General features: G+C 43.1%; 1 protein-coding gene across 1 annotated transcript in view; it reads left to right on the forward strand.

Moving 5' to 3' along the window:
- The window catches only part of RTP1 (receptor transporter protein 1), a 64,014-nt gene that overhangs the window by 19,769 nt on the left and 30,374 nt on the right, over nt 1-13,871 (forward strand). The window contains exon 2 of the mRNA XM_008009496.3: nt 9,372-9,498. The gene's annotated coding sequence lies outside the window, so the exon portion shown is untranslated. The remainder of the gene's footprint in view (nt 1-9,371; nt 9,499-13,871) is intronic.

Here is a 13,871-nt window from a genome sequence, read left to right on the forward strand (position 1 = left end):
CTAGGGAAACTGCCATTGTCCGTGCATGATATTCCTTCAGTTATGAAGAAAAGATTTTGGTTTTCCATCTCAGAGCTTGCCCTGTGCTTAGAAGTATACTTTATACACTTTATCATCTCTTTCCAAGATCTGTAGCTGTCAGTGTTCTCTTTCCATTTCTCCCAATTTAGATTTTTTGAAGGAAGGATTTACATTTCTGCTTCTCATTCTGCTGGTTGCTTTGGGTTAATTTTCAAGAAAGGAAAGAGAGGAAAACATGCCCCAGTCTTCAAACCAGAAGTCCTTACACTAGACTCTTATCTTGCTGAAGTTTGGTCAACTGTAGTTACCAATATACAGTGATCAAGACTTACTGAAGATTTTTTTGATGCTTATAGGAGACTCGAGTATGTGGGGGAAATGTAGCTAGTGAGAAATTTCCAGTGGCAGATGTCTTAATCCATTCAGGTGCTATAACAAAATGCCATAGATTGCAATATGGTTTCACATTGTGTCCTCCCCCACTGGCAAATCTCATGATGAATTGTAATCCTCAATGTTGGAGGAGGGGTGTGGTGGGAGGAACATGGGGTGGACTCATAATAGTGAGTGAGTTCTCATGAGATCTGGTTGTTTAAAAGTGTGTAGCACTTTCCTGTTCCCTGCCCTGCCCATCTCCTGCTCCACCATGTGAAGATGCACCTGCTTCCTCCTCACCTTCTGCCATGATTTTAAGTTTCCTGAGGCCTCCTCGGCCATGCTTCCTGTATAGCCTGTGGAACTGTGAGTCAGTTAAACCTCTTTTCTTCATAAATTACCCAGTCTCCGGTAGTTCCTTCTAGCAATGCGAGAATGGCCTAATATAGAAAATTGGTACTGAAAAGTTGGGCATTGCTATAAAGATCCCTGAAAATATGGAAGCAGCGTTAGAATTGGGTAACTGGCAGAGGTTGAAACACTTTGGAGGGCTCAGAAGAAGATAGGAAGATGAGGGAAAAATTTGAACTTCCTGGAGAGTTGTTAAATTGTTGTGACCAAAATGCTGGTAGTGACATGAACAGTGAAGTCCAGGCTGAGGTGGTCTCAGATGGAGATGAGGAACTTATTGGGAACTGGATCAAAGGTCACTCTTGCCATGCTTTAACAAAGAGACTGGCAGTATTGTGCCACAGCCCTAGAGATCTGTGGAACTTTGAACTTGAGAGAGATGATTTAAGGTATCTGTCAGAAAAAATTTCTAAGCATCAGAGCATTCAAGATGTGGGCTGGCTGCTTCTAACAGCATATGCTTATATTTGTGAGCAAAGAGATGAGCTAAAACAGGAGCTTATGTTTAAAATGGAGGAAGAACATAAAAATTTGGAAAAATTGCAACCTCCATCATGTGGTAAAAATGAAAAAACCCATTTTCTGGAGAGAAATTCAAGCCAGCTGCAGAAATTTACAAAAGTAACAAGGAGCTGAATGTTCATAGCCAAGACAGTGGGACAAATGTCTCCATTTCCATTTCAGAGATCTTCAAGGCAGCCCCTTCCATCACAGGAGGTCTAGGAGAGAAGAATGGTCCCACTGCCCTGCATAACCTTGGGACACTGCTCTTTTCATCCCAGCCACTTTAGCTCCAGCCGTGGCTAAAAGGGCCCCAGATTCATCTCAGTCCACTGCTCCAGAGGGTGTAAGCTGCAAGCCTTGGGGGCTTCCACGTGGCGTTAAGCCTGCAAGTGTGCAGAGGGCAAGAGTTGAGGCTTGCGAGCCTCCACCTAGTTTCAGAGAATGTATGGAAATGCCTGGATGTCCAGGCAGAAATCTGCTGCAGGGGTGGAGCCCTTATGGAGAACCTCTAGTATGGCAGTGCAGAGGGGAAATGTGGGGTTGGAGCCCCCACACAGAGTTCCCACTGGTGCACTGTGAGAAGAGGGCCATCATACTCCAGACCCCAGAATGGTAGATTCAGCAGTAGTTTGCACTGTGCAGCTGGAAAAACCATAGGCACTCAATGCCAGTTCATGAAAGCAGCCATGGGGACTGTACCTTGCAAAGTCACAGGGTGGAGCTGCCCAAGGCCTTCAGAGCCCACCGCTTGCATCAGTGTGGCCTGGATTTGAGACATGTAGTTAAAGGAGATCATTTTGAAGCTTTAAGATTTAATGGCTGCCCTGCTGGGTTTTGTACTTGTGTGGTGCTTGTAGCCTCTTTATTTTGGTCAACTTCTCCCTTTTGGAACAGGAACATTTACCCAATGCCTGTATCCCCACTGTATCTTGGATGTAATTAACTTGTTTTTGATTTTACAGGCTTATAGGCAGAAGGGACTTGCCTTGTCTCAGATGAGACTTTGGACTTGGACTTTTGAGTTAATACTGAAATGAGTTAAGATTCCTAGGGACGGCCGGGCGCGGTGGCTCAAGCCTGTAATCCCAGCACTTTGGGAGGCCGAGACGGGCGGATCACGAGGTCAGGAGATCAAGACCATCCTGGCTAACAAGGTGAAACCCCGTCTCTACTAAAAAATACAAAAATCTAGCCGGGCGAGGTGGCGGGCGCCTGTAGTCCCAGCTACTCGGGAGGCTGAGGCAGGAGAATGGTGTGAACCCGGAAGGCGGAGCTTGCAGTGAGCTGAGATCCGGCCACTGCACTCCAGCCTGGGCGACAGAGCGAGACTCCGTCTCAAAAAAAAAAAAAAAAAAAAAAAAAAAAAGATTCCTAGGGACTATTGGGAAAGCATGATTGTGTTTTGAAATGTGAAAAGGACATGAGCTATGGGAAGTGTCAGATGTGGAATGATATGGTTTGGGTCTGTGTCCCCACTCAAATCTCATGTTGAATTATAATCCTCAATGTTGGCGGAAGAGCCTGGTAGGAGGTGATTGGACCATGGGGGCAGACTTCCCCATTCCTGTTCTTGAGATAACAAGTTCTCACAAGATCTGGTTGTTTCAAAGCGTGTAGCACTTCTTCCTTCACTTTCTCTCTCTCCTGTTCTGCCACGTGAAGTTGTGCCTGTTTTCCCTTCACCTTCTGCCATGATTGTAAGTTTCCTGAGTCTTCCCCAGCCATGCTTCCTGTGCAACCCGTGTAACTGTAAGTCAGTTAAATCTCTTTTCTTCATAAGGTACTTAGTCTCAGTTCCTAACATCAATGCAACAATGGACTAATACAGACAGGGTGGCTTATAAAAAACAAAAATTTATTCCCCACAGTTCTGTAGGCTGGAAGTCCAAGGTCAAGGCACCAGCAAATTTGGTGTCTGGCAAGGGCTCACTTCCTTGTTCATAGATAGCATCTTCTTGCTGCATCCTTAAATGGTGGAGGGGCAAATGAGCTCTCTGGAGTCTCTTTTATAACAGCTCTAATCCCATTTATAAGGACTCTACCCTCATGACCTAATCACCTCCTAAAAGCCCAATCTTGTATCCTTACAGTGAGGATTAGGTTTCAGCATAATTTTGGGGGTGAGTAGGGGACACATATATATAAACTATAGTAGTAGATATTTGTCTTACTGCACATTTCCTGTTGAATATCTAGTATGGTGACTTTTCTCTGGCCTTTGTCCTAGCCATGAGCACTTCTAGTCAGATAAGTGGTATTATCTTATAGCCTAGGAAAAGCATGTCTTTTTCCCGGGTTCCCTGTTCCCTGTGTGATGCATATTGTCACAATTTTTGTTGCCTTACTAGATTCCATCTCATTCGTGAGCCACCTAAAAATTTCCTGTTATTAGAAACACACTTGATGTACCCTGAGTCTTTGCCCAACAATGGACTTCAATGTTTCCTACCTTCTAGGAAAACCTGAAATGAAACTACACAGAGACACTTTACCTGGTGATGTTGGAAGCAAAGCCCTGCAATCTGCCTGTCCTGAAGAGATTGCTCCTTTGCAAAAATCCTTTTTTGGCTGTTGGTGGTAGTTCTCAGGAGCTACTATTTCCCATTGGATAGCGCCTTGCCTTACTGGGCATTGCTGCTGGTCTCCTGGGTGCTACAACTCCCACTGGGATGGGTGACCATGATGCAGTGGTGCTGTCATATGACAGAACTCCTCAGCATTCTATGGGAAAGAACATCCCTCTCTTTGGGGTGTTGTATTTGGCTACTGGGCACCGTGACCATGATGTTGTGCCTCAGGGTTCAACATGGTATCTAGCAAAATCATTCTTTAATTTTCATTCTAGTTTCCACCCCAACCCTGTTCCCAGGACACATGATAAACAGCATGTTATACTCAGAATGGTCCCTTCCCATCTGATGTCACTGGGTTATCAAGTTCTTCTGCCTGAACTTCTCCCCTGGTTTTCATGTTCACTGCTTTTAATGAGCTCATTTAGCCAATTCACTATTTACCCAGATATCTACTAACATAAGGTATAGATTCTGATACCAAATCTCCATTTTTAGTTCATCAAGGCAACTGACTCCTAAGAGGAAGAGGATAATGTCCAGGTGTGTAGGCAGAAAGTTAAGGGAAGTGTTTGGCTGATTCATTCATTCATTATTCAATCCCATCTAGTTCTTCTGCAGCTTGGGGCAAACTTCTGTGTTTGGTGAGGTGGTTGCTGAGCCCTCACTAACTTCGTAACTTCGTTTTCTGCTGAAGGTGGCCATGGGCTGAGCTCTCTAGTGTTCAGCAGGATGGTGATGTGGCTCTGACAAACAGAGCTTACTGCCTGGGAATAGATGCTGAAATGAGATGAAGCTTGAGGAAGTCAGGCTGGGCAGAGGGTTTTGTTTTAATTTCATCCCAAAAGGTGACAGATGGTTGTGAGCTACTCTTCAATCCTCCATACATCCCTGTGACCCTCCTCAGGGTTGCCTCCTGCCCTGGATCTTATGGAAGATCCAGGTCTCAGGCAGACATGTTGCAACCACCCAAGGGGTTCACTTTGCCTGCTGCCTAGACAGAGCCAATTTCTCAAGACAAAGGAATTACAATAGGGCCGGGCGCGGTGGCTCAAGCCTGTAATCCCAGCACTTTGGGAGGCCGAGACGGGCGGATCACGAGGTCAGGAGATCGAGACCATCCTGGCTAACACGGTGAAACCCCGTCTCTACTAAGAAATACAAAAAAATAGCCGGGCGAGGTGGCGGGCGCCTGTAGTCCCAGCTACTCGGGAGGCTGAGGCAGGAGAATGGCGTGAACCTGGGAGGCGGAGCTTGCAGTGAGCTGAGATCTGGCCACTGCACTCCAGCCTGGGCGACAGAGCCAGACTCCGTCTCAAAAAAAAAAAAAAAAAAAAAAAAGGAATTACAATAGAGAAAGAGTAATTCACACAGAGTCAGCAGTGTGGGAGACTGGACTTTTATTGTTACTCAAATCAGTCTCCTAGAACATTCAGGGAGGAGAGTTTTTAAGGACAACGTGGGAGGTAAGGGGAAGCCAGTGAGCCAGGAGTGCTGATTGGTCAGGAATGAAATAATAGGCAGTCGAAACTGTCTTCTTCCACTGAGTCAGTTCCTGGATGGGGGCCACAAGATCAAATGAGCCAGTTTATTGATCTGGGTGGTGCCAGTTTATCCATCACGTGCAGGGTCTGCAAAATATCTCAAGCACTGACCTTAGGAGCAGTTTAGAGAGGGGCAGAATCCTGTAGCCTCCAGCTGCATGACTCCCAAACCATAATTTCTAATCTTGTGGCTAATGTTAGTCCTACAAAGGCAGTCTAGTCCCCAGGCAAGAAGGAGATCTGCTTTGGGAAAGAGCTGTTATCATTTTCGTTTTAAACTATAAATTATACACTAAGTTTCTCCCAAAGTTAGTTCAGCCAACACCCAAGAATGAACAAGGACAGCTTGGAGGTTAGAAGCAAGATGGAGTTGATTAAGTTAGATCTCTTTCACGGTCTCAGTCATAATTTTGCAAAGGTGGCTTCAATGTCAGTCTGGCAGCTTTACATCAGGGTGAGATCCACAGAACTAGAGATTTCACTGTGAGTGGGATCTCTGTACTGAGCTGCCTGGTTGTCACCAAAGCAAAGCTCTTTGCTTCCTTTTTCTTTTTCTTCTACGTTATTTCTCTTCCTCCATTAAAAAAAAATTCTTTTCTTCTTTATCTCTCTTGTCTCTATTTCTCTTTTCTTCTTTGCTTCTAAGAGTTCTGTATCTTCCCTTCTCTGTCTTTGTTCAAGTCATTTGACACATTAGATGCATCTATGTAACAGGGTATGTGTTAGGGGATGGGAATATAAAGGTGAGTAAAATGAGATCCTGTTTTTCTGTAACCTAGTTCATTGTTGGCATCAGAACTACAACCCACAAAATAAAAAGAATCACTAAGAGAGTCTGGCATTTCAGGTGCTTTATGTACATTCTTGAGTTTAATTGTCCTAAAAAATTAGTAAAGTAAGCATTTCATTTAATGGGTGAGAAAATTGAGGCTCAGACAGGATTGCAATTAGACAATGGGTGGACAAAGCCCCTGCGTCCTGTTTCTAACCCAACCCTTTCTCATTTGCTCTTCTCTTTTTTCTGTTTGTTATTCCCATTCCGCTTCCTTCTCCTCCTTAACACCCACTCCTGTTATCTACATTTTTTCAAGCCCCTTTAGTTCATCAAGGCAACTGACTCCTAAGAGGTCCCTTGGGAGGGGATAATGTCCAGGTGTGTAGATAGAGAGTTAAGGGAAGAAATTTTCCCTTTCAAATTCTCCCTCTGTGCTTCTGTTTCTCTAACTTCCTGTTTCTCCCATGTCTTTTATCTCCACATTCTGAATTCTCTCCTCCTATTTCATGCTCTCTGCCCTTTTCTCTCTTTCTTTTCCCTTCCTTTCTTCCTTTGGTTCTTTTTGGTATTCTTGGACTACCTTTTTCTTCTCTCCTTTCTTCATTCCACCTATATCACTTATCTCAAGGACTCTCCCTCCCCCTTCCCCATGTCTCTCTTTGTCTCCCTATCTTCCTGGCTCTGTCTCTTGCTCTTCTTTATTCCCGCCCTTCCTACCTCTGCTTCCCCTAGTGGCTTTCTTCTTGCTCTTCTGTTCCTTGGTCTTTTCACCCTAGCCAAGAAGGACAGTGAAGTTCTGTCTTATCCATTTTTTTTTCTTTCTTTTTTTTTTTTTTTTTGCTCTCTCTCCCCTTTATTTCTTCCTGTTGTTCTTGTTTCTAACTGTTCTTTGGCTTCTCTTCTTCTTTGTATTACTCTTTCTCCCTCTGTTTCTCTCTCTGAGTCTCTGCTTTATTTTTTCTAAAGATTCCCTCTTATTTGTGTTCCTTTTTTGACCCTCCTTTCCTCCTTCTTTCCTTCTTCCCTTTTGCCCATTTATCACTATTATATTTTCTTCCTTCCTCTCCATCCACTCTCCTTTCCCCATTTTCCTTTCTTACTTTCTCCTCTGCTATGATCTGCCATCTCCCCTAGCCACCCTAGCCAAGAAAAACAGTGAAGTCCTATAGCTGCTACCTCCTTCTTTTTGGCTTGTGGGTTTCTGAAGCTGTAGCTTCTCCCTGTTCTGGGGCCTCTCCTCGGCTGCTCCCCTCTGGGCAGTGTTAATAGGTCCAGGCTTGCAGGAGCATGACCTTGGCTGTCATATTCGCAACGCTGAGAGAGGCCAAAGAAGTCAGGACCCCACCCCCAGGGAGAGGGGTCATCTTGAGGAACATCCAGAGTGGGGCCTGCTGCTGCGTGAAGTCAGAGTCCATGTGGAACAAACTGTTTTTCCCTTAACTCCTCCTCTCTCCTCCCGCACATGTGCAAAGGCACCCCTTTGAAAAATCCTGGTAATGGCGAATTTTATGGCGGAGGAGCTCACATGGTCATGCTCTCTCAGGCCTCTGGAACTGTGAGCCCCAATATTAGAACTTTCAGCTCTAATATTGATCAGGCAGCCTCTAAGAACCCTTTAGCTTGGCCTTATGTAGGCAACAAGCAGATTCGTGTCTGCCTGCATTCTCTTTGCAATGATTCCTAAATACTCTTGCTTATACCTCCTTCTAGGGAGTGACTGTGTGTGTGGTCAGTGAGTATTCTCCATCCAGAATGCATATTTAGCTGAAGCTGAGGGGAGGCCTTATTGTGTGTAGGTCTTTTGCTGTGTATCCCACATTGCCCATGTCTCCGCTGAGATGGTCTCCCTGATATAGCTGCTTCTTGGGTTAGGTACTGATTAAGCCAGAAAAATGATGATCGCTAATGTGAGCTAATCAGGATGGACACAGTGGCAAGGTCTGGGACCATATGAGTAATCTACCTGTTGCTGAGCCTGAACCTACAACCAGTGCTTTCTCTGATAGGTTCTGTGCATGTTGCTGGGATTGTGTGAGGCTGCACCTTTATCTACATGGATGAAGACTGTAAAGGAAAGCCACAATTGACCCCTGGAGTCAGAGTTGAGAGAGAGAAATTGTTTCTGGGAGAATCAGGAAAGCTTCTGGGAAAAGATGGCTTTTGGGCTAGCCCCCGAAAGATGGATTTGCTTTAACAGTTAGAGATGGGGAGAGAAGCAGTGGAGGTCTCTTGGAGGTTTCGTTAAAGCTGGTCAGTAGATCCTAGGCTTTGCTGGATAGGAAAATTCTGATATGAAATTAATAGGCCGGGCACAGTGGCTCATGCCTGTAATCCCAGCACTCTGAGAGGCTGAAGTGGAAGGACCACTTGAGCCCAGAAATTCGAGACCAGCCTGGGCCACATAGGGAGACATTGTCACTACAAAAATAATAAAAAATATTAGCAGGCACGGAGGTGCACACCTGTGGTCCCAGCTTCTTGGGAGGCTGAGGTGGGAGGGTTGCCTGAATCCAGGAGGTTGATGCTGCAGTCCGCCATGATCATGCCACTGCACTCTAACCTGGGCAACAGAATGAGACCCACTCTTAAAAAAAGAAAGAAAGAACAAAATTAATAGGTGTATAGTATGAAGTAGGGATGAAGTACCAAGGGAATTTCTGGGCTCATAACTTGAAGGTAGAAATCTGTAGGTGCTTGGAAGGTAGAAATCCTTGGCAAAGTTGTGGCTTGTTTAGTCGCAATGGTCTGCAGCGAGAATATGGTGATGTCAGAGTAAGATGCCAAGGTGTGGCTTGCCAGTAGTCATTAAAAGCGTGGGCTTCAGAGTCAGACCAGCCTACGTAGCATTTTGGTGCTGTGTGGGTTTGGTCAAGTTCTCTTTGAGTTTGTTTCTTTATCCTTTAAGTGACTATAACCATGGAATTTACCATATAGATAATTATATTAAGATTAAATGAGATAATGCATGTCAAGCACTTAGCATAGTGCCTGTACATAGTAGTTGCTCACTAAAGCTTATCTAGTATTAAGTTATATGGATTATTGATTTTTTGCAGCCTACTTTATCACTCAAGAATTACATAGTAACCTAACATTGTTCCATAACTATGTTTAAAATGATTACATTGTTGCTTTCCATGACTTTCTATTTTTTTTTATTTTTATTTTCAGCTATACCTGCTGGAATGGGACAACTTTCTTTCTATCCCATCTTCCTTCGGTCAGATCCCCTCAGCTGCCCATGCCTGCCGTCACCCTGAGCCTTTCTGCTCTACTTTGATGGTTTTCTCAGGTTCTGGTAAGGGATTTATTCATTTACTTTTCTCTCAGGCCCTCTTTTCACACGTGACTAGTTGGTCAAGACTTTGTGCAATCTCTTCCCATCTGGATCGTTTCCTGAAAAAATGTTTTTAAGTTTCTGGTCCGTTCATGACACTATTCCTTGTTGTTCAGGGTATTACAGGTGATTACTCAATATTTTTGAACTTTTTGGTGTTTTTATAAAGTTTGGGTGGAAAAAGAGCTAAGAGTGTGGGCTCCAAAGCATGTTTTGACAGGGACACGTTGGTAAGTTTCCTGCCCCAGTGTGTAGGCCCAAGGGGGTGGCAATTAGGTTTTAAACATCTTACAATCCTGATTTCAACGGAAGCCCCACTTCCTGCTCGGAAAGCATGTTCTCCTGTGGCTCACGTCCTCACAAAGTTCCCAGTGGCCGGAGAGAACACATGGGCTGTCTCCCTGGTAACAGTTAAGCCCTCACTCCTTAACCTCTCAGTCCTTTTATAACTTAGGCCAAGGTTTAAATTTTAACTGAAATTATTACTGCATTCCTCCAGAAGAAACTCATTGTGTGGACATACTGAAATTTATCTGATCGATTGAATCTCCATAGATTTAATCTAATCTATTGAACATTTCCATCAGTTTTGATTACTAATGACAGTTGTCAAAATTCCTGTTTTACCTTTAAAAATAAGAGCTGAAACCATATAGCCAGTGGGACTACTAGAGCGGGGAGGGAGGGACAGTGGCAAGGGTTGAATAATTATTGGGTACTATGCTCAGTACCTGAACGACAGGATCATTTGTACTCCAAAGCTCAGTACCAAACAGTATACCCAGGTAACAAACCTACACATATCCCCCATGAATCTAAAATAAAAGTTGGAAAAAAAAAAAAAAAAAAAGATTCTTACAGGGTTAAATAAATAAATAAGAACTGGATTTGCTGCCCCCTTGTGTCTTAGAACAGCCATAACAATATCATCATTTGTATCCTGTCTTAACTCCTTACCAGCTCGGGTTTCACCTTGCCTGCTTGCTCAAATTACACCTGGGGGTTTAGGAGACCACATCTCTCAGTTGCAAAGAGCTCTCCTAAGGGAAAGGCTTTTATTACCAGCACCAAGTTCAGCTCTGTCTGACTTTGCTAGGGTTTGAATCATCAGAACAGAAAGAAATTTGGCATGAATAGATTTACCAAGATACAGTCAGCAGGTACTCAGGTACCAAATAGAATGTTTTCAAAAAAGATATATTTTGTAATATCATTAACTCAGATACCAAGCGTACTCAGAAAGCAGACTAGGCAAATTCATTTTAATGGGTGTTTCATTCTTTTATTTACCTGATGTTACTGAGTGCCAGACACTGTTCTTGGCATTAGAAAACAAAGCTGAACAAATACAACAAGCAAATAGGCAAACAACTACTGCAATATAATGCTAGTTAGTGATAAGTACTAACATGAAAATGAGCTAATGGTGAAGAAATAGAGGGTAATAGGGTGATTCATGGAAACCACTCAGAGGGTGATACGCAGAAACGTGAATGAAGTAACGACAAGTCATGGGAAGGTCCGGGGAAGAGTGTACGTAAAAGAAACCTCAAGGGCAAAAGTGTTGAGGTGGAAAGAGTCTGGTATGTTTGAAGAACAGCAAGAAAGTCAGTTTGGTAAGAGCAGAGTGAGGGAGGCTGAAGTAGCAAGAGATGAGATAGAAAGATAGGTAGCGCCTTGTATGTATGATGAGAAAATTGAATATTACTCTGAAAGTGATGTGAATCCATTGAAGAATTGAGCAGGGGAGCAGTATGATTTAAATTATATTTTTAAGCTGTCATTCTGACTGCTGGGCAGAAAAATGAAAAAGGGAAGTAGGATGGTAAAATAGAAAATTATTGCTGACAGAAATATTCCCATCACCCTAGAATATAGACTGCCCCAAGACAGAGTTCTTTATTGCTTAGACCTTTGTGTCTTAGGTTAGTGATCACTGGGGTTTGTGTGGGTCATGAAGTTGATGAGAAGCCCTACTGGGCCAGGGCTCTCTTTTCCTTCTGTTGTTACCACATAAAATTTGTATGGGATTCAGCTGACCTTTTTAAAGAAGGATGAAACTCCTGATTGAAAATTGAGCTTTGGTAGCTGATGAGATGGCATGTGGGCACTCCCCCAGGGTAGATGACCTGCTTAGGAGAGGTGAGGACACTGACACAACAGCTAGACAGCAGGTGAAGGAAGAGCTGGGGAGGGGATAAGTGCCCTCATCTATTCTTAAATAAATATTTTGAGATAAGGAGTCTTGTCTTAAAGCTCCTCACATATACAAAAAGAAGTGAAGGAACTGGAGAACGGGGTGGAGCATAGGTAGGATGACTAGAAGGTACAGAATTACCATCTTCAAATATCTGAAGGATTATTTTTTTCCCCAGAAGGGATTAGCATTGTTTCCTCAGCCTCCCTACACAAAGAATAATTAAAAAGACAGGGATAATATTTACAACCTGTATTAGTCTGTTCTCACACTGCTAATAAAGACATACCCAAGATTGGGTAATTTATAAAAGAAAGAGGTTTAATGAACTCACTGTCCCACATGGCTAGGGAGGCCTCGCAATCATGGCGGAAAGCAAAGGAGAAGCAATGGCACGTCTTACATGGCAGCGGGCAAGAGAGTATGTTCAGGGAAACTCCTGTTTATAAAACCATTAGATCTCATGAGACTTACTCATTTACATGAGAATAATATGGGTGAAACCACCCCCATGATTCAATTATCTCTACCTTGCCCCACCCTTGACAATTTGTGGTGAGATTTGGGTGGGGACACAAGCAAACCTTATCACAACCCAAAGCAAGAGAGTAATTTCCATCAGAGCGGCTAATGGTAAAGTAGGCTGCCTTGTGGAATGAGGTTCCATTACTGCAAGCATTCAAGCAACAGTGGGAGGACTGCGGGTGAGTGTGCCAGACTCCTAGGTGGCACCCCAGGATCCTTGCCTCCTGGTGTTCATACCTTATTTAGTGAATAGCATTAACTATGTAACCAGTAAGATACTGCAGAAATGACAGTGTTACTTCTGGTACTAGGTTATAAAAATCATTGTGGTTTCTACCTCTCTGGTATTTGGATTATTGCCTCTGGAGAAACCAGTCATCATGTCAGGAGGTGCTCTAGCAGCTTTTTGAAGAGGCCCATGAGACTAGAAACCTGAGGCCACCTAACAACAGCCAGCAATGCAAATGAGCTGTTTCAGAAATGGATCTTCCAACCCCAGTCAAACCCTCAGGGCATTGTGACCCTGGTCAACATCTTAACTGCATCCTCATGAGAGACCCTGACTCAGTTAAGCCATGTGTTAATTCTTGACCCACAAAAACTTTATGAGATAATAACTGCTTTGGGTGAATTAAGCCAAGTTTTAGGACAACTTTTTATGTAGCAATAAATAACTAATTTTGTGCTGTACAAGAAATTCACACATCAGTTGGAACTGAAATCAAATGGCTTTCTGAAGCCCGTTTTAGCCCAAATCTTAGGTTTTTGACAGTCACTTTATTGGAAAAGAAGTGAAGTTAGACTCAGCTCCCGGCCATCCTTAAGATATATTTGCCTCTTTTCTCTCTAGCTAATTTTAGCAATCCTCCAGAGCACTGGGCAGCCAAATGTTTCAGCTACCTGGACGGGGCCCAAGGCTGGCTTTCGAGACATGCCATTACGTTATAGACTTTATCACTTATGTGTTGCTGCAGAGCTCATACTGAATAATTCTCTAGACACTGAGAATAGACAATCGCATTAAGTTTTTAAAAATAAAACCATGGATGTTTACATAAATTAGGTGCTTATATGTAATACATATATACATATAAATACGTATTTACATGTGGATATACCTTTTTAGGTATATATGTATTTAATCAAATAACTCACATGTTATATATGTATGCATAAACAAAATAATCTATATAGACTTGAATTTCTAGAACTCTGACATTTCTAAAAGTCAACACAGAAGACCAAATGCACCTCAAGAGCTGGACAAATACCACCAAATGAACGAAAGCCCCTGGTACTGTCTTACTAATTAATAACTTATCAGTTTTACTTGAAGGAGAAGAATAGTCATTAAAGGGCCTCGAACCCTGTAAACATCTCTACCACTGTGGGAGCCTATCAAAATTTGTGTATAATTTTTCTGACTGATGGTCAATTGTAAACACTAATTTAATGCTTGTCTCTGTACTGTGGTCCCCCTTTATACATGGGAGATACATTCCAAGATCTCCAGTGGATACATGAAACTGCAGATAGTACTGAAACCTATATATATTACGTTTTTTCCTATACACACATACCTATGATAAATTATATCATATATGATAATTTA

Source organism: Chlorocebus sabaeus, chromosome 15 (genome assembly GCF_047675955.1).
Source record: "Chlorocebus sabaeus isolate Y175 chromosome 15, mChlSab1.0.hap1, whole genome shotgun sequence".
NCBI classification, from domain to species: Eukaryota; Metazoa; Chordata; class Mammalia; order Primates; family Cercopithecidae; genus Chlorocebus; species Chlorocebus sabaeus.